This window comes from Cavia porcellus, unplaced genomic scaffold (genome assembly GCF_034190915.1).
Source record: "Cavia porcellus strain 051 isolate PalLab524CR breed Dunkin Hartley unplaced genomic scaffold, mCavPor4.1 scaffold_15, whole genome shotgun sequence".
Classification (NCBI taxonomy): Eukaryota; Metazoa; Chordata; class Mammalia; order Rodentia; family Caviidae; genus Cavia; species Cavia porcellus.
In genome coordinates, this window is record NW_026947498.1 from 21,757,589 (window position 1) to 21,778,576 (window position 20,988).

Here is a 20,988-nt window from a genome sequence, read left to right on the forward strand (position 1 = left end):
ATACCGAGCATTTTAGTATACCAATATCCCAGCATAATAACACAGTGAGGTAAGTTGGTGACTTTTGTGCATGGTTAATGCTGGGAAAATTTGTTTCTGTTTTCTTCATTTTAGCTTTTTACCAATGTACACTATTTCAAATATTTTATCCTCCACTAACATTTTTTCAACTCCTATTTTTATCATTTGTCAGACTATCCACTTTAAAGTTATTATGTTCACTATTTTAACCCTCGTGCAAGTAATAATTTTTTAAAAGCCGAATCAACTTATCTATAATTATATTTTTTGGAGGGAGCGGTACTAGGAATCAAACTCAGGACCTTGCACTTGCCAGCAGGTGCTGGGCCACTGAGCTACATCCCTACTCTTTGTAATTTTTTTTTTTTTTATTGAAAGCATTTACCTGGATGATATTTTCATATTGAGTTCACTCCAAAAACACAATATTAAAGCTGTTAATCTTGTTGAAACAATAGTTAATAACATCTTCGTAGAGTAGGTACAGAACATGAGAAAATAGTTATTGAAATGATGAAAATTTTGTTTCCTTTCTTTGAATTTTTCTTAAAAAAATAAACATACGGGGCTGGGGATTTAGCTCAGCTGCATAAGCGCCTCCCTTGCAAGCAGGCAGTCGTGAGTTCAATCCCCGGTACCGATAAAAACGAAAAAGACCAAAAAAATAAAAAATAAAAATAAACACACAACTAAAATGCAACATAAAATTTCTACAACAACAATTCTGAGTAAGTTTCCCTTTGCATTAAATATACATTTCTAAGTTTGTAGAATTTGACTCAAGAGTAATTCTGAAACTTTGCAGAGTATGATTTTAGTCAAGAAATGACGCCTTGCATTCTGAAAGAGTTTTTGGAGCTCAAATGCTACATAATATATTTATTGTTATTTATGGGAATCATATGTTAAAGAATTACAGGAAAGTTAGCTTATTCAATAAGGAAGTTAGAAACATCAGTTTACAAGTGTTCTCTCCTTCAGAATGTGACCTATTTAAAAATAGATTATTTTTAAATAATTTTCATTTTTCTCAACTTTATTCTTCACCCATATACATAAATTTAAAATCTTTCATAATATTTCTACAAACTTTGTATTGAGCCATTATAGGTTTTGCAACTTTAAAACACTATACCAAGTAATGTTTACTAACAGAAAGTTTTTCCTAAGTCAGTTCAGTACTATAAGTTAATACTACTCAACATGCAATTTTAGGAAAAGAAATAAGATTCATTCCTAGTATCAGGTGAACTCCATTTTTAACTTTCTTATAAATACCTTCCTTCCTAACTCCAAACACCCAAATTGCTTTTTAATTTTCTCTTTTTTCTTATGAATCCAACAAACTAACTTTGATCATTAAAGTACCCACCTTAATTCAACTTTAGTATTTACTATGTTTTGAACCTACTTACTTTCTTGAAAAACATTTTGTACATTCCTAAACACAAATTTCAAAGAGTTTGAAGTATAGACATATATGAATTATTTATATCAAATTATAAAATCAAGCCAGAGTATTTTAAGTGATTGGCAAAAACAAACATATTAATTAGAATCTAAAAGTCTCATAGTTTAAATTCATATTTACTTATTACAAGAAGTGTCATATTTTATAATCCCAACTGAAAACTTTAATAAAATCTAACCAATTTCTCTAGTAAAACTGATCTAAAATGATTCTTCAATTTCTGTGATAGGTTTTTAAAAATATTGTTTAATTTCCTTAAAGAAATCTCTATATTAAATATTGAAACTTAGGTCACTCATTTCTAAGCTTGAAGGAATTTTCATTCTAGCACCAACTTGCTTATCAACCAGAAGCAGAGATCCTGTTACAAAAAGAGATCTTTGCCTCCACATTATATTCTTAACAAGTTCCTGTCTCTAGGGTGCAAAATGGAGGAAGTCATAATTTCTCTGAAAAGAAAGAAATATATTTCCTACAAAGCTAGACTTTTTTTCTCAAAAGTGATAAAATATGTCACAGACAGGTGAAGGAAAGAAATGCTAAGAACCTAGAAATGTGGTGTGGATCGAAGATACTTATAAAACACCTTTACCATTATATATTGTAGTTTGTGGCAAGTGTACATAAATATGTAAAATTTAACCATCCAAAGAAAGAAAAAAGCAAAACACCTGTAATATTTACATTAGAATTATAGAATAATGTTTAATTGATTGGGGGAAATTTTTGTAAAAAAAACAAGGTATTTCTAGAATCTTAAGGAACAGATAAATGATAATAACAGATACAGAGTTATGAACATTTGTCATTATGTGAGGCAGTGCTGCAATTTATATAAATGCATCACATAACAATCTTTATTAGAAGTATATGCAATTGGCAATAGAAAGTTTTAATTCCTTTTGGAATCTGCAATGGGAAATTCAATTTCAAGAAATAAAACATTGTTGAAGTTTGAGACTAATTAATTTGATAAAAATATTTATTTACACATTGTGACATTAATATTCACATATATCAACTGAGAAATATTAAATATGTTTCAGTATAGATTGCTACCATAAATGCATCTAGGAACGTTACATAATATGTTGGCATAATCAGTCTACTGCTTTCCAGAAAGCCAAATAGTTCTAAATTCTAAAAGACATCTGATTGGGATTGCATTAAATCTGTGAAAGTTTTGGATATGGCCATGTTCACCATGTTAGTTCTTCCTATTCATGAGCAAGGGATATCTTTCAAATTAATGCAATCCTGATCAAAATACCATTAGCATATCTCACAAACCTAGGAAGACATTCCTAAAATTCATATGGAACCATAACAGACTTAGAACAACAAAGGCCATCCTGGGCAACAAAGACAAGTCAGGAGGGATAACAATCCCAGACTTGAAATTATACTACAAAGCTACTATAATAAAATCAGCTTGGTACTGGCAAAAAACACACCAGACTTGAGGATCAATGAAACAGAACAGAAGATACACATACAATAACAAACATATGAGCCACCTCATCTCTGACAAAGGGACAAACAAGTTCGCTGGAAGAAAGACAGCCTCTTTAATAAGTGGCATTGGAAAAACTCTGTTTCTACATGCCAAAGACTTAATCTAGACCACGCACAAAATTAAAGTAAAAATGGATCAAAAAACTAATGATTAACATAGAAACCCTAAACCTACTGGAATACAAAGTATGTAGAAATCTTGTGGACATAGGAGTAGGGCATGAGAGTTCATAACAAAAACCAAACTTCATGGGAAGCACTTCAAAGAATCAACAACTGGGATCACATTAAGAAGTTTTTGCATATTGAAAGAAACTACCAGTAGAGTGAAAAGAAAACCCAAGATTGGGAAAGGACTTTTGCCAACTGTATCTCAGGCAAAGCATTCTATCTAGAAGATATAAAGAATTGAAAAAAAAAAAAAAATCAGACTCCTGAAATTTGACGACCCAGCTCAAAAATAGGCATCAGAGATGAATACACAATTCTCAGATGAAGAAATACAAATGGCAAATAAATGTAGAAAAAATATATTCAGCATCATTGGTTATTCAAGAAATGTAAATTAAAACTACTCTGAGAAATCTTACTCCTGAATGGCTAACATTAAGAAATGTACCAATAACAGATGCTGGTGGAGCTATGGGGAAAAGGAACCCTTCCCCACTGTCGATGAGAGTGTAGACTGATACAACCATTGTGGAAATCAGTGTGGAGATTCCTCCAGAAACTAGAACTAGAGGTGACATTCAACTCAGTTATTCCCCTCTTGGGTATTTTCCCAGAAGAACTGAAGACATCATTCCACATTGATACATGTGCACCCATAGCAACACAATTTGTAATATTAAATCCTGAAAACATCCCAAATGCCCATAAACTCAAGGATGAATAAAAAGTGATATTTTTATATAATGCAATACTACTCAGCCATAAAGAATGATAAACTCGATACTTGATAAACCTATGTAAATGGATGCAATTAGAAATCATATAAGTGAAATAAATCAAACTTGCATATGTAAACACCATATTGTCTCACTAGTATAAAAAGCTGAAAGAGTAAATAAGATCCAAAAGTTACAACAGATACAGTGAAAGGGAAAGAAATTGTTCAAAAGGAGATTTTATTGTTTAATCAATCTTGCATGGCGTATCTGGTAGCTTGAGTGATTACACTGAGGTTAACAATATGCAATATGAAAACCATTGTTAAATTTCTATCATCTTTAAAATTCTGTACTGCCTTTTTTGTCATCATTTGGCATTTGTTGTTATTTTCAATTGATATTATTGTTTAATTGTTGGCTTCTTGATTTTTGTCTTTTTCTCTTTAAAATAAAAAATAAAGAGAACTGGAGTGGAAAAGAAATAAAATACATCTGGATCTCTAAAAATTTCATGCTGAGACACAAAGAAATTCAGTAACTTTTCCAAACAGCCAGATTTTTGAAAAATAGAAGTAGAGATAGAAAAAAAAAGAGAGAAAAGAATGGCTTTTAGAATACAAAAAATAGCAACTAAAAGACATAGGTATTGATCAGATGTGTGGAGGTAACATGTCGCTTTCTGCATCTGTAGCAATATAAATAGCCATGAAAACAAAAAGGATTAGAGATGAGATATGCCAATCCTTTCACAGTACAATTGGGGCATGACTATTCAGGACACAAGGTCATAAAAATCTTTTATCAAAGCAGAAATACGATCTTACTTTTGAAGTAAATCAGGCAAAAGCGAAAAATACATAGTATAATTGAAAGAATAAACAAATCTATTGGAAACTTACTGCAACATTCTAGTTGCAAGACTTTAGCTAAAGTATGCAGGATTAACAAGACAATGGCGGTCTCTCTAGGAAATCAGCTTAAATTTAAGAATAGAAACTTAATTACCTGATGAGACAAGGGGTGGGATATTGATATGACAATGGAGCTGTAGGAAATAGTGACCAGATAGACTGGATTCCTTTTTATATGGGATGAATGGTGTACATACGGTCTTAGAAATTGTTAGATAATGGGAGGATATTTATCCTCCTTTAAAAAAAAAGTCAATAATACCCACACTCTATGCAAGACACCATGATTTATTATTTGTTTTACTACAGCTAAGAATTCTGAGCTTCCTTTGTTTTAGTTCAAGCTTCTAGTTTCGGAACTTACTGCATCAAATTTATCTACCACTCTACCACTCAATCATGTCCTCTTGTAATGGATTATTTCTTTACATATGTAATTTTTCTTTCAGATAATTTGTTTCTAACTTATGCCTCTGGTTAGATCTTGAAGGCAAGAGAAAAATATCACATTGGTGTTGACACCTTCATAACTTGAGAAAATGGACACACATTCTTTCATTATCTCTGTAAAGCAAGAGATCTGAGATTTAGAAAAAGTTCAATTTGTATTAGCATAGGTTGGATATTGTTCTTGCTAACAAATGCTCATCTTGAGAGGGTCTATTCTATTTTAAAATTAGATCCATTGTACAAAGATTGTATTAAAGACAATAAATTTTTCTATACTGGACATATCTTTTAAATTAAAACATATTAGAACAGTATTAAAAGAAATATTTAAGCAAGACAATATACACTGACACTAATTCATCTTAATAAAGAACTTCATAATGTGACTTTGGAACTTTATTTCATATCTAAACAGCTGAATTAAGCTCAAGGATCATTCCAAATGCAAATATTCAGAGTAGTATATAAAGGACAGTGGTCAAATTAAATATTGGTTTGATTTCCAAGCATTAAAAATTGTACAAGATTTCACTGGGGCCTTCCCCTTAATGTACTGACTACCAACATTGTCATTGGGAGAAGAAAGATTTGGAACACCAGTCAGACTTTTGATGGTTAAACAAAATAAACAAACAATAAAATATTATTTCCAGTAAAGAATACTAAGAAAATAAGCTGACTGACGTTAGAGAGATTTGAATATGTATATTTCATCTCCTCCCAACTGGAAAGCTGGGAATACATGAAAGTTGGATTTTAATTAATTGCTTTTTTGTTGTGCATTGAGAGGTCAAGTAGATTGTTTGAAGTTTTACCCTGGTTTAATTAATGTACTAATGGTTCCTTGAAGAAATATTTCAAAGAAAATATAAATGGAAGACAAGACTGATGAACGCTTCATTTAATGTTGATTAAAAAGTAAAATATGAAGCCCTATTTCTCAGTAGTCTTAGAATATTCTGTTCTAACCTTCAAAATGGTGAAATGATGTATATTTTGGTGCTAAGTTTAATACCATGCCAAAACACAGAGTAATATCACAAGTGAATCGATTTCTTTTGTCATGTAAAAATGACTAACTGTATTTTTATCTCGTTGTTCCTGGATTTTTTAAGAAACGCTATTAAATGAGTTATTATTACAAATTAACCAATAAGAAAAGATGGTCAGAAAAGTAATTATTCAAGATTTGAGATCTTGAACTAGTTGAAATAGAATCTGAATTTGTTACTCTAACTCCAATGTTCATCTTTTGTTTGGTGCAATAGAATTCAGTATATTTTTACAAAACACAGAAGTAGTTTCTAGTATTATTTTTCAAATATATTCTTGTCATTAAAAGTTATTGTTTCCATTTGCCTAAATTTGATTATTTTTTATTTATTGCTTGTTCAGTGAGGGTGAGAACAGATCATGGGGTTCATATCTGTGTTAATGAAATAAAATCTCGTCATTTGTATTTAGCACCTCTCATACCCTTAACTATATATTTGCAATTAATTAAAGTGATTTTTATTTAAACTTTTAAATGATTAGCTAAGAAATTTCCTGGTCATATGTTGTCCCATAGAAAGTCAAACGTATTATATATGAATTCTAGGATCATGATGATATGAACAAGAAAGTTATACAATTAAATCGGGGAAAAGTACTTTCCTGAGTAGATTCCATTCCATTTTACTATACTAATTAAAATGTGTTTCAATCTAGATGTGTATGACCTATTATTATGAATAATAGTTCTGTGTTCATCTTTATTAAGTTTTCAAATTTTATAATAACATTAAGAAAACATTGTGTATTCATTTGACTTCACAAATGACAAAAGTAAAACCTTTCATTTTTATGAAGCTATGGTTTGCATATATTATTCTTTAAATGCCCAAAGACATGACTAAAGACAAACATAATAGCTTTTGGTTTAAAAAAAGCTTAGGCTATGATACAACACAAGTCAAAAATATACATTGGCATTGGTTTTAATGCATCACATGGTAACTGATTTTTAAATCATATAATCTGAATTGCTGATCTCTGATTGCAGCTTTTATAGTTTAATGGACCAGATAAAACCATAATGATGTTACCATTTATACTGATCCTCAGAAATCATCATTTTTATTAACTGATAGTATGACAAAATAAGACTCAGTGTAATTCTCCAGAATACTTCCATGATATAGTAGTTTGGGGAAATTATATGATAGCAACTGAGCCATTTAAAGATTAGAAATGCAGGAGCATTTTTTTTTAAATCTTTTATGAAAATTTTAAGAATCTTTTAGTGTCCACAGAAATGAGCCATATTAACATGGGAAAACTCAGTCAGAAAAAAAATATTCATTTTACTAGGGTCATTAAAATAATACTTTAATTTTTTTCACTCCAAATATATTTGTTGAGCACCTATTGTATGCCATGTCCTGTAATGCAACAGAAATAAGAATAGCATGTCAGATGCATGATCAGTATAAGTTTCAAACAGTATCAGTGAATGCTTTTGTTGAATTTAGTTGTCTTTTCCAAGAGGCTTATATGATAATTAAAGAGTATTTTTCATTAAGTAGTCCAAAGAGATTTGTGCTGCCTTTTTTTCTATGAAGTGGAATTGGTGATATTTTAAAACATTTATTTGTTTGGCTAACTTAATTTCACATATTTTTTAATTTATTTTCCCATGCTGGTTAATTTCTGTTTAAGATTTCTCACAAAGTTATAATCTTCGTGGAGATAGTAACACTCACAGAGGAGCTTTTTACAAGGGTATGGAAATGTGTGCAAACTACAAGACAGACTGTTGAAAGTTGCCCAGCAGCTCTGATTATCCCTGGATTTTAATCATTTTAGGGAAGATGGAGGTGTTGATATGGTAAATGGCTATGCCATGACTTTATTTTTCCTTGTATTATTTACCTAGTAGTTATTTCATGCCCATCAGAAACTAATAACAAAATGTAATAATTTTGTTACTTTTGCTCTTCAGAAGCATTTGTAAGAAAAATAAAATTCAAGCTATGAAAGATGAAATATATGGTTTTATATTAATTAATTACTCATTTTTACACAATGTAAGCTTTTCACGCATAAGAATCGGTTATTATCTTTGTATCAGTGAATGTCAGGGCCTATATTGAATAAATACCTCTAAAAAGCAGAAGTCTCCCATGTTCAGTAATTTTCATAGTGGAGTCTAAGAATTGTTATATCCACATTAGTGTGAACTTCCTTTAGCTTTCTACAAGGTAGGCTTTCTTTCAAAAAGACAAGGAAAACCAAATCTATATCAAATATATCTTCTCCATTGAAAACAATCACTAAATTACACTAATTACTATTTTTATAACAGGACAGTTATTATGGACAGTAAGTTCAACACCTTTGTATTTCTATAGCTACTTGGAGATTTTAAATGTTAACATTACACATATAGATTAAAAGAAAAGATACATTTCATACTTTGCTGTTCATTGCAGTTAAATATAAATTCATTTCACTACCTAAAGAAAATAAACACAGGAAGAAATCATTACCAGGGATGTTATACTTCAGTTCTATATTAAACAAATGAATGAAAAAAAGGGCTTTGATAATATAAGTATTAATGTTTCCAAATAAGTTAGTAATAAAAGTCAAAATGTGTGTGTGTGTGTGTGTGTGTGTGTGTGTGTGTGTCTGTGTGTGTGTGTGTGTGTGTGTGTGTGCAGAGAATCAAACTCAGGACCTGGTGCTGGCCAGGTAGGCTATTGTGCCATTGAGCTATAGCCCAGTCCTTCGAATGTATCATTATTATTTTTTTGTATTATTTTAAGCCAGAAACCTTTATATATATTCACCAAAATCACTGGGATTTAAACTATTGTGCACAAACATTCTCATGCAAAAATAATATTCTGAAATTAATTTACCTCAGTAAATATATATAAAATGATATGATTACTTGTATCTATGCAAGAATACTAGTTTTGCGAATTACTCTAAATTCTTTAAAATTGTGGTTTCTTTTCATTATATTGTATTCAATATAGAATTAAAAGTGAACAAATGGAGACTAATAACTAAAAACTTATTATTAAGCATTACAGAAAGAAAAAATAGGTATGTAACAACTAAGGAGTAAAAAGAAATAATAGCCAAAGAGTAAAAGTTGAACATCTTCTTCAGGAGGAAATCAATATGAAATTGTCATATGTCAGAGACACATAAATGGAGATGCTTCAGAAATATCGTAATGTAGTTCTACAGTGGTTTCTTTCCTGATCTCTACCTAATTTTGATGAGCTCCATGCAAGTAAACATTTTCTTTTAAAAAATCTACTTCTAAGGTGACCTTCTGCTGTTTTTGGATCCAAGCTGTGAACCTGACCTTTCTACACACTGTGAGATCAGACTAACTGTAACCATTTTCATGGGTCAGTAAAGACCAATTCATGCATGATGACATCCAGAGTTAAGGAGGACAATACTTTGAAGCCAACTTTATCTTTACAAAGCCAAAGATATAGAAGATGGTAGCATGACAAACTAGTTGCTTTTAAAAGTTCACGTTAGTTTGCTTATTAAGAAATCTTTGGGCATTATGCATGTTAAAAAATGTACTTAATAGTTAAGTTAAAATTACAAGGGAAAAAAAGCCCTACAGAAAGTTGTTTTCTTCTTCCTACTAGATGCAAATACATCTAATTAGGCAGAAACACAGCAGTAGAATCTTGTAGTGCCCACTGCATGTTTGAATTATGAGCAGGGTATCTATGCAATCATCTGAAAGGCACGCTTCCTGCCAGCTGGTATCAGAAATGGAATCATTATCAGGCATCATAAAGTTGTCAAAATCAAGGCTTAAGTATCTTTGGCCTGGGTCAAATTTGAGGTGGTTATTTAAAAACATAAATACTTGAAAGTGGTTTAAAGACATGATATCTTTAAAATGTTAAGTCCCTGCCAAACTACATAACTGAACTACTTTCCATTTTCTGTTGATAAATCTCCAGTTTATGTTGGAATTTTTAGCATTATAGATGAAAGTAAAATCAATGTTCTTTAAAATAGGTTTTGAGAATTGTTTTTTTAAATCACTAGGTTCACACTAAACCTCTTATATGTATTTCCTTATTTAATAAGATATAATCTGTGATAATAAAAGACAAAATATTTAGAGTGGAAAATTATGCAGAGCATGGTTCAGTTTTTACTAGCTTTAGGACACCAATTATTTCACTGTTGGGATGGGGATATGTGATGCCTTCTTCCCAGAATTAATCTGTATAAGGAAAGCCTTTGTAAACTACACTTTAATATGGTACTTTAACTTTATTTAATTTATTTAAAACAGTTGTCTATTATCAAGTGTAACTAATACCCAGTGAAAACTGGGAAAAAACTCCCAATTGTTTACCAATAATGTCAATATAAATAAGCATGTTAATTAGCACTTGGGGGATTCACTCAACAGAAACTAGTAAATAAATTCAATAGACAAGTCAGATACTGACTTCTAAATAATTTATTCTTATTTTTCCACTGCAAATGACTGAACATTTATTAGTTTCTGTTTTCCTAGTGGAACAATGAACTTAAATTTGAACATAGTCACATGAACTATGGAGTTCTCCAAACTCTGATTCCTTTTGTACAAATCTTGACCCCTACTGTCAAAATATTGGACCTTGCATCTTGCTAATAACCGTGTATGATACTATGAAGCAACAGATCTTAAGAATCATTTCAAAATATTCCATATCAAAGACAAGAGCATAATGATTTTGTTTTACATTAGAAAATTTCAGGAATACAAATTATTTTTTAAAAATAAAAAAGTAATCATCAAATCAAAAATGGAAATTTTGATCAAACTAATTATAAGACTAAATGTTACTTAACAGCTTAACTATTTCAAGAAAATTTATTCATTATCTGCTTAGAATAACATATATTAGTTTTCTCTTGCAGAAAATATTTCTATTAATAACTCACAAATACTTCATGAGCCTTCATGCTGCATGATTCAAGTATGCATGGAATTTTGTCAGGGCAGGGATGCAAAGCAAACACTGCTAATAGGACTTCAATTAAAACAATCATATGTTCATATTTCATCTGTGGCTACATTTTTGCCACCAGAACTACTTTAAATCTGTGTAAAACAAAAATTAGAAAAAACTGTAACAGTGCAGTGAATTAATGGAATAAATAGTGACATTGTCATTAAAAAGAAACATTAGAAAGCAGTAAAAAAAAGAACGATCTAGTGATATACACAACATAAAGAAGTCACACAGACAAAATATTGAATAACACAAGCCAGAGAAAAATACATACGTGCAATACTGTGTGATTATATTTTTATATCAAAAACTTCCAAGCTAACATAGGAAGATGAATATCAGAGGGGCAGGCAAGTGTCCTCTAGGGTGCTGGAAATTTTTATAATCTGATAATGGAGATGATAACATGCATATATGCATAAGTATGTGTATGTGCATTTGTTAAACATCCATCCTGCTGTATTCTTAACAATTATGTATATTCACTTGTGACCTCAGCTCTGAGAGGCAGAGTCAGGAAAATTGAAATTTGGAGCCAATCTTGAAAACTTAGTGTGACTGTGTCTCAAAATAAAAATTTAAAAAGGCCGGAGATGTTGATCAGTGTTAAGATCCTGGTTCTGTCTCCACCACACACACACACACACACACACACACACACACACACACACACACACACACAAATGAAAATGCTAATCATGTATATTAAATATAACTATTTAATTTTTTTCAATTTCAAAAAAATCCCATGGATCATCCAAAGATCATATTTAATTTTTCAAAATGAATGCGAAGTGGATATTTCAACAAAACTTATTAAAGGATCAGAGTATCCAAGGATATAGAAGTCAATGATGAAATTATGAAGCAAAAACTTATGACAGTATAATTTCAGAGAAAAAGTAATTCAGTTATATATCCTTTTAATTAGTTTTTCGGATAGTCATCAACCTAAATCCCTTCTATTTCTATATTGCTAAATTAAAAAAAAACATTTTCTACCTGAATGTAAATGGATTTAAAAGGGTAAAGAGTCTTAAGGAGAAGAGAAAAGATGAAATGAAAACAAATCTGTGATCAAAGCTAAGCATTAAACAATTCTGTCTAATTATAGTGTTGTCATTAAAATGAGCAGAAAGAGCACTCTTCCTTGTAAGTCATCATTTTCTCTTCCATAAAATAAAGAAGCTAGAGAAATGACATTTGATTATCATAACTTTATGATAAATGACTCAAATATGTGAGTGCTAGAAAAGTGCTTTTGAAACAAGCTATTTGCTGTCCATCAAGTTGTTCTGAGTCATAAAAAACAGCCTATATGAAACAATAGTAATAAGTAATTTTAAAATGTATTTTATGCCCATATTTTAAGTTATGTTTTAGTTCTATCAATAGAAGTTGGCAATCTAAAATTCAATATATTTGCTAACAACTGGTCTATAACAGCTCAAGTTTCAGATTCTACAAGCATGTGAGATGCACGGATTCTGAATTGTGGCCTACTAGGAAACACCTGTTTCAGAGCAGTTAAATACTTTGGGCAGAAATCTGAGGATTCCCTCCTGTGAGGTTCCATAGTAGGGCAAGACACAGGATGGCATAAGTGGTCACAGTGAAAACTCACTGGGTCTCCTCAACTCTTGTCCTTCTTCAGTTATAATAGTGTATCTGCCGACAAAACAAATCGGTGCAGTTTCCTGACTGAGAGATGCTCTTCCCTATCACTGAAGGTTCTAGTCCATAGCACTTGTTATTTCAAACTACTGATGTACGAGGAACCTCACATTAGAAACACTGTCCTTGCCCACTGGTATTAACCATGCTTTTTTATCCCTGCTGGAGGAAAATTACCCATGACCAGATTTCTTTTGTTGGTGACTGGCTATTGCTTAACTTAGAATTAAACAAAAAATCCTTCTGGAAATCTACTACATAAAGTTCCTGTATCACTACTTTTTCTGTCTCTGGCTGATTTAAGTTTTTTTCAGAACCCCATTTCTTCAAATGGCATACAAAAAGAGAGAAGCAAAGACAGGGAGACATCAATATCAGAGTATTATATTTAATATTTCCTCTTACTCCAAAGGTCCAGGATCATTAGATATACAATGCAATAGATAATAGGATGGAGAGAAAGTTCAAATCTAACATCAACAGTTACGAGCACTGGACTTTGGGAGTACTGATTAAGTGCTCTGGGCTTCCATCTGTACAATGAGACATCAAAAGCATTTGTACCCCTTTCATGGTTATTTAGAGTTAAGAGAGTTGAGATATATGAAGTAATATTAAGAGACTGTAACCCAGTGCATCAACAGCTGATCATGCATTATATTTTCAAGGCCAGCGGTCATCACTTGAAACAAAGTCATAGACATAGTAAAGAATCCCATCACCATATTCACAATCAATTTCTAATTACAGACTTCTCATTACTTCCAAAGTCAAGTTTTTGAAATACATTCAGAAATACTCTTAGAAAAGAAAATTATTTTTAAATACTAATGGCTTGATAAATCACTGGGCTTATCGAAACTAAAAGTTCTTTAGTTGGTTGGTTCCACACAATTTTTCATTCTCCACTCCTCTTCTTCCTTGCTCATACATTCCCAGATGAATTTTAGAAAACATGACTATTTTTTTACGGAAAAGAACAGAATTTTACTTCACACTCACGGAAACTTACTCAACAGGTCTCTATCGAATGCAATAATGTGATGGGCAATAGCTAATTTCTACTGAGCACATTAATAACACCAAGTCAAATGTGTGCATCTAGAAAAATGTTGATTTTCTAGAAATACACATTCATAGAAACTGTGGTTTGGATAAGTGTTCTCCTGAGGTCCATGTCTTATGGCTTAATCTCCAAGGTGACATAATGGGAGGATATGGCACCTTCGAGAGACAGCCCCTGACAGACAGACCTAAAGCCACTGAGAATCTGAAGGATGGTGAGATCCTGGTGCCTTCTTTCTCTGCATTTGCTTTCTGGTCCTGTGATGAGTGAGTCTGCTCCACCACACACTCCAGTCCTGATGTGCAGCCTCACCCGAGGCCCAAAGCAAAGGAGCTAATTGACCATGCCAATTGCAATCTCCAAAACCAAGAACTAAAATAAGTATTTATTCTTTATAATTTAATTACATTAGCTATCTCATTGTCATGACAGAATGCTCACTAACACAGTGGTCATTACTTAAAAGCTGACCTGAGAAACAGTTTACCAGTCTTCTATGTTTATAACGATTTACTTACATCTTACTGATGCTATTTTCCTTAACATTAGGCAGATTAAAAAGCTCTCTGTCACTTTCTCTGTTTCTTCCTCTGTCTCTGTCTCTCTCTCCCTCTCTCTTTCTCTCCATCTCTGTTAGACATACACATACGGATGCACATGGGTGCACATCACTTTGTGAACATGCAAATATTCACACAATGTTCCAGCTATATCAGAATAACTTTGTGTGCTGTCAGGGTGTACGTAATACAAAACTCCTAAAATCATAGTGACTCTAAAGTCAAAATAATCAGTTTTTATAAACCCACTGTAAATATTTGTTGTGTGTAGTTTCCAACAGTTTAGTGACTCTACTGCACTGACATGAAAATTGTCCATGGTATTTATAAGTATCAATTCCTTTCATCTAATAAACTTACTAATAATGCTTCCAATTCAAATTAAAAACCATTAAACTATACTGACTTTTTAGCTCATTATAACGTAGCTCATTTGTGCAAAATTTAGCTTAAAAGAACACAACTGTCATTTGGGCATCCAGAAATTGCTTTTAATCACACTTTTCTCAACCAAGTGAGAAAGGAGAGCCTCTGTGCACAGTGCTGCTTGTATACTTAACCACACAAATGTTAGTACACACCTTTGCTTTACACACAGTTTCATTGAGGGTTACATAATCCTATCTAGGAATTTAGACTTTTATGTGGTTTTTAACTTCTGAAAGTTTGAACTTGAGTAGGTTTTAAAAATAGTAAATACAAATTGTAAACTATCTGATTACTCATCTAAGAGCAGAGAACAAATTTCATAGGCAGGCATAGCTAATGAGAAAGTTTAAATTATGCAAATACTATTCACTCATTATTTTGATAGCAAAAATTAAAACAAATTCAAGGTACAAGGTGGTCCAGTACCTACTTACATTCTGCTTAAACCTATTTACTCAATAAATCAGCTCTTGGATGTAGAAGTAGGTGCTTTTAATCACTAATTACTAAAGCTGACTACTGCGGTCTACAACAAAAACAGTTTATAAATTACATTTTTTGACCAAAAATGTGTTATGGAAAAATATTATTCCGTAAGTATTCTAAACTGATTATAGCTATTTTATCTGCGAAAATTACAGATCATTCTATGGCCCTCCGTCATCACTGACACATCTTCTGACAACTGAAGTTATTTTAAAAATAGCTAATAGACCTCTACGAGAATTTTCTATGCAACAACTTTTTCAAATGTAAAGCTATTTGATCATATCTAAAATTGGCTATTTATTTTTAACAAAGCTGTTTATAAAATATTTATGAAAATGCCTTAAGAATGGAAAGGAAAAAACATTTAATTGGGTTAGGATTCCACCAATAAGCAATGAAAATGTGTATTTTTTTCTATAAAACTTCTATTTTAACAAAAATTCACATCCATATATTACTGTGCTGTATAAGGATTGTAATAGAAAACTTACTGTCTTTAGGATTGGGATTGTAGCCCAGTGGTAGAGCACTTGCCTAACATGCATGAGCCCTGAGTTTGATTCCTAGCACTAAATTTTTTTTTTTAAAATGCTTTTTAGAAAATGTTTTCTAGATTATGTCTCAAGTAGAGTTAGTATAAAGCTAATACCACAAGTTAAATTTCAGAATAACTGATTTATCAAGGTTTAAATACTTCTAATACACGGTGTATATTGACATGGTATTTAAATAAAATACACTTTATTAACTCATAAGTATAACAGATACATTCTACAACTTTTAGCGTTGTGACTTTTGATAAACAATTGTTCATTCTTTTCTTCATGAAAGTTCCCAGTTGAGGCCAAAATTACAAGCCTAATTATGTTTGTTAAGGCTTGAATTAGCTTGATTATTATGTTGATCTGTGCAACTGAAATGAATTGACATCTAAACTTTTAAAAAATCATTATTAATAGAAGAATATTACTTCACCAAAGAAACCCCATTACAGACTCCCCAAGGAATAAGAATGAATATGTTTTACTATAACTTGTATTTCTTTGTAAAAATATCTGGGATTAGTGAATTTGAGCTTTTAAGGAAGAATAGATATTTTAAAAAGGGAAATGATGCAGAGGTCTAAATGCCACCGATTCTACAGACTGGACCAATGTCACTTCTGTGCTACCCTTTACTCTGTAGTTCTTTGCTGAATTGTAAAGAAGACCTATCTCAGAGCTTACTGTATATTTTCCCCACTTATCATTTATGTAAGAATAGTAAGTTGCAATTAGCTACTATAAATATATACCACACCATTAATCTCAATCTTATTTTCTATTTTAGCTTTTGAACTGAAGAACAAGGAAAGCCTGTATATTCCTCACACTTATGTAAATATCCAAAGAATACAATTGCTCCTTTCAAAAATTTCTACAAATAGTGAAGCAGCTGATAGTCACAGGAAACAAAATTTGGAAATATTTTCAGGCATTCCCCCATGTGGGTATTAGCTTCTTGTCAGCGAGAGGAATGGAACGTTAGGTACTGTGACTACTGAGTCTCATGGCATTTTAAAAAAGGAATGTTATACAACATTTCAGTAACAGAAAAGTGGAGACAGTGATAAACAGGAAATATTGATTTTTAAATAACGACTACACTCCAGTTGTTCTATAAATTAGTAAATCTTCAATACTAACAAGTCACATATTCAGAGTCACTTCAGAAACAAGTTAAAGGACACTAACTTATATTGAATATTAGAAATCTTAACTTGTTCAAGTCATCAAATTCGACATCATCTTTTACACTGATTCTCATTTTCACTAACACTCAATAAGCAATTGTAATTTTTTAAATATGGAATAAAAAATTTGAGCAAGCCACCAGACTTTCCAAATTAATGCATACAAATTGCCTGAAACAGAGGCAGGAGCTCAGGTTTACAAACACACCTGAACCTACAAAGAAGAAAAAGATAAAATGGTTCGTAACGTATTCTGAAGAAAAAAATTGAGCCTCATATAAGAGGATCTTTTGCTGATCTAGACCTTGACTTCGAGAGAATGCACAATTACATAGAAAATGTCATGGTTTAAATACATAGTGGGCCAAGTTACTTGTAGAATAAACCCTAACATCATATTTAAAAAAGAAATCAAATCTCAATATTTAACTTATGATAATTTAAAAACAGAACAAATATAAAGTGAAAATCTCGACAAGAGCGTAATGATCATTTTATTTGAAAGAGACTTAAAATCAGAGAACATTATTATTTGTATTCTATATTAATCATATTTAGACCAAAGTATATCTGAAAATATATTTGGCTTTTTATCTATAATTATAGATTGACGTTTGGAATCATGATAGTTGTTCACCTTATAAAATAATTAAATATCAACTAATAAAATACCAATTTATTCTGTGGATAAGTCTAACAAATCTAATACCATTTATAACTAAACTTTAATGTCTCAAAAATTATTATTAACAGAATATTGTATTAGTAATTTATATAAGATTCACTACCTTTTACTTTAGCATATACTTTTTCCAAAACAGATGTAGGTGTTTACACTTCTTTTGTTACTGCAAATCCAAGATCATGTTGCCTATACTAACCTTTTTATGGATGAAGTCTCTAAAGTTGTGCCAAAATTCAATAATGATGTTCAATCTAATGTAGTCATGCATTTCCCTCATTGCTGGAATGTAGCCCATATAGAACAAAGTATTTTACTGAAATGATGAAACACTCACCTAAAATGCCTATGTAAACATTTCTTACATTAAAAATTATAAATAAAATACTACAGTGTAACAGCTCATTTATAAGTATAGAACAAAATCAATAATTATTTAATGCCTCTTTTAATCTGGAAAGATGTTTTATATGCCTGTTGCATACTTGAAACAAACAAACAAACAAATCCTTAACACTTAAAATAGTAGAGGACCATAATTTAAACTGACAATTACAAGTGAATTTCAATTATTTTCTAAAGAGTGAAGTAGTTTCCACATTGTGAAATGGAGTTAATCAGCTTGAATATTTCCAAAAAGAATGATAAAAAATGAATGAAACATTACCTGATCTATTTTTCAAAAATGAAATAAATTCAATAAAAATACTGAAATATTTATCTTTTTAAAAGTAATTTTTCTGAATATTGTTTGTGTTTAAAGTTAACATGGGAAGTATAGAAGTTATCTTACATTTGTGTTCCGAGGAAAATTAGCTAATAATTCTGCCAAAGGGCCTACTCTATGGAAATAACTATAATTCATTGCCATAGCAATTTAAAGTAAATTTTTAATTATTTCAGTAAAAAATATAATTTAAATTGTTCCCAATGCTTACCTATTTCTATATCAACTCAAAAATACTTGTTAATAATGAAATTAAGTTTCTTTGAACTTACCAATTAATATATATGTGCACTGTAAAAGTTCTATTTGGTGTACTTTACTTTGACATCCCCTCTAATTAACAACAACAACAAAAATTCATAGAATTTGCAGACAAAACGTATCTCGGTAAATTTTAGAGAAACATTTTGCCAATCAGTTACTATGCAAAAATTGTTACACAGTCAAAAATAAAAGGAGAATGAGAGTAAGAATTCAAAAGAAACTGAAATTTAAAATCATTTATAAGGTAAGAATCATGCTAAACAAGGCAAACTGTCTGATTTTTTCTTCATCTATTTGATAATAATAAAGTAAAATACTCTGCTTTTATACAAATTTTAGAAATAGCTATCCATGTCAACTTCTTTTTTTCATTAAGTAACAAACTCATTAAATGAGAATTCAATTTTGAACTCACAGAGAACTTATTCAGGTAAAATTTTGTCAATTGTTCTTTATAATTTCTATAAAATTTAATATTGACTTATATGATAATCAGAAATAGTCCGTGGTTCAGCTAACAGTAAGGTGTATACAGTATTATTAACTCACTGCAATATTAAATAAATATATATTCCATACATTAAGTGCCTTGAAGGAAATCGAGATGCATTTTCTAGTCTTTATATTTCATTTTATTCTTTTGCTGTGATGCAACTGAGAACGTTGTACACTGTCTGAAGGGAGAATAAACAGTGACAGATACTATCTGATGAATACCTATTAAGACAGCTCTAAATCAGGTTTCTCTTAAAAGATAATAGATTTGTTTTTGTCAGTATTTTAAAAAGAAATATAACTATTTTTAAGTAAAAGATAAAATTTTATTTCAGTCTGCTATTCACTAAAATATAAAGCAAAAAACATTTAGGAGAGTAATAAAAACATTTCGGGTAAGAGAACTGAAACTAAGATTTGATTTTTCTACTTTTATTCAGCAGCCTACCTATTTTTAATGCTAAAAGGTATCGCTGAAAACAGCTATGTGAAATCTAAAGATGTTAATTGCTAAAGTTGTCTGATTGCTACACAATTTCATTTGAAGTAGTGAATTCAATTCTTAAAGTAATAGAGTATAAAATAACTTATTGGCTTACAGGGTAAAATTCACATGTAGTAATACCAAATTTAATAATACTCACAAAAATTAGTTGTGCATGCCTTAGACAGTGTCAATCAAAATTTATTCTCTGAAAAGTCATTTTTTATTGCAAGACAGCAATTAAATTCAATTATTTAAAGTTATCAGGCATGTTTTTATACCAAACATTTTTATTAAAACATTTTTTAGAATACTGAGGTGTTAAATATTTTTAAAATTATGTAACACACGTTAACACTTTTTAAAAGCCCCAAGCACCAGGATATTTAATAGACACAAAAACTCCACTTAAGAAAATGTTAAGCTTAGTGGTGCCCATGATGAAACTTCTAAAAACGTCATTACTTACTGTTGACTGAATATTACTTACAGAGATTAAGTTTTAAGAATTCGTCTGTTATTTATCCCCGAAGTGTTTTTGAGAAAGCTTTTCGCACTGTATACTTCTCAATAAGGTGATCACCCCTACTCTGATTTGCCAAGAAAAACAAAAAATCTGTAAATCTTCTGTGAGATTACTCTTGTTCTATTTTAGGTGGCAATAGGCAATGAACTCAATTATAAAAGAAAAACATGAGAAAACATTTTTAGATACCTGTTTCATATTTGCTCTATAAAGTCATTTTGACATGCCTACACAACTGGTTGTGGCAGCTTTCAGACATGATTTCTAATCGAGAGGGGGAAAAAAAAAAGTGCTCCAGGTTCTTTAGAGAAAGCTTGCCGCTGGGAAGTTGATTTTGGCCAAGAGCCAAAATCGTGTGCAAAGGGGCCTCATTACGGATTCATGGCAGCCTTCAGCACTAACAAAAAATGTGACCCAACAGGCTAAATCAGCGACTAAAATTAAAAAGTAAGAGACAAAGACAACTTACTTAATATTCCTTCCAAAGCAACATTAAACTTTTTTTTTTTTTTTTTTTTTTGGTAATTAAACCCTTGTTAGTCTAATGCAGTGTCCCTCTGT

General features: G+C 30.9%; 1 long non-coding RNA gene across 20 annotated transcripts in view; it reads right to left on the minus strand.

The window, feature by feature from the left end:
• Positions 1-20,988, minus strand: part of LOC101787661 (uncharacterized) — a 432,599-nt gene that overhangs the window by 146,461 nt on the left and 265,150 nt on the right. The gene's annotated exons all lie outside the window — the stretch shown is intronic.